The sequence below is a fragment of the Benincasa hispida genome, chromosome 6 (genome assembly GCF_027475165.1).
Source record: "Benincasa hispida cultivar pf3 chromosome 6, pf3_genome.v1.1, whole genome shotgun sequence".
Taxonomy (NCBI): Eukaryota; Viridiplantae; Streptophyta; class Magnoliopsida; order Cucurbitales; family Cucurbitaceae; genus Benincasa; species Benincasa hispida.
In genome coordinates, this window is record NC_143483.1 from 37,910,268 (window position 1) to 37,911,357 (window position 1,090).

The 1,090-nt window shown below is 44.0% G+C and overlaps 1 non-coding gene across 1 annotated transcript; it reads right to left on the reverse strand.

Moving 5' to 3' along the window:
• Positions 1–260: 260 nt before the first annotated feature.
• LOC150035642 (small nucleolar RNA R71) lies at positions 261–367 on the reverse strand. Its single transcript, XR_016530401.1, has one exon. It is a non-coding gene; the product is annotated as a small nucleolar RNA R71 (small nucleolar RNA).
• Positions 368–1,090: the final 723 nt, after the last annotated feature.

The window sequence follows — 1,090 nt, forward strand, 5'->3', positions numbered from 1 at the left end:
AGATGATTCAAACTGTCGGACAGTTTGATGGTAGGTGTGGGGAGGATCTGCACGCCCACCTCCAGAGTTTTATTGAAATATGTAATACGTTTGTGTTTCCAAACATCTCCGCTGAGGAGGTTCGACTAACGCTGTTCCCATTTTTGTTGTGTGACTAAGCACGGAAATGAGTTTATTCATTCGAACCAGGGGAGATCACATTGTGGGAACAGGTAGTTGAAAAGTTCATGAAGAAGTACTTCCCCCCGACAGAAAACGCAAGACAGAGGAAGCTGATCACTAATTTTGAACAAGATATTGATGAATCGCTCAGTGGCGCCTGGGAGTGGTTTAAAAGACTGGTGCGAGATTGTCCACACAATGGCTTACCCGATTGTCTCCAAATGGAAACTTTCTACCACGGTTTGAATCGTACATCGCAGACGGCTGCCAATGCGGCAGCAGTTGGAGGTCTGCTCGACAAAACATACGACGAGGCTAAGAATATACTTGATCGCATTTCGAAAAATCAAGAAGACTGGAGAGAAAGTGATCAACGATTGAGAATTAAAGACAGTGACGCAAGCAATGGGACCACCGCATCCCTACAAAACCAAATGAATGCGATGATGAATTTAATACAAGGAATCACAATCAGCAGCCCAGGAACGCATAGGGGGTAGGTCAACACAATCGATCAAACGAGCACAAGTTGTGCCACTTACGGAGAAGGCCATCCAATGGAGGAATGTCAGAGGAACCCACAGTTTGTTTATTTCGTGAAGAATAATTCTTTTTCTAATACTTACATCCTTGGATGGAGAAACCACCCTAACTTTGCATGGAAAACCAACAACAAAATTTTTCAACCGATGGCGCAAAAAGGCGGGCCGCAAGGATTTTTTCCGTGAACAAACGGTCAACCACAAAATCAAGCTAGTAGTTCGCAGGCGTCGCAATCTTCATCTCTGGAGAGCTTACTGAAGCAGTATATTGAGAAGAATGAAATAGTTCTCTAGAATCAAACGACGTCTATCCGCAATCTTATAATTCAGATAGGACAGATTACGGGCGAACTTAAAAGTAGACCGTAAGGGGCACTGTCGAGTTC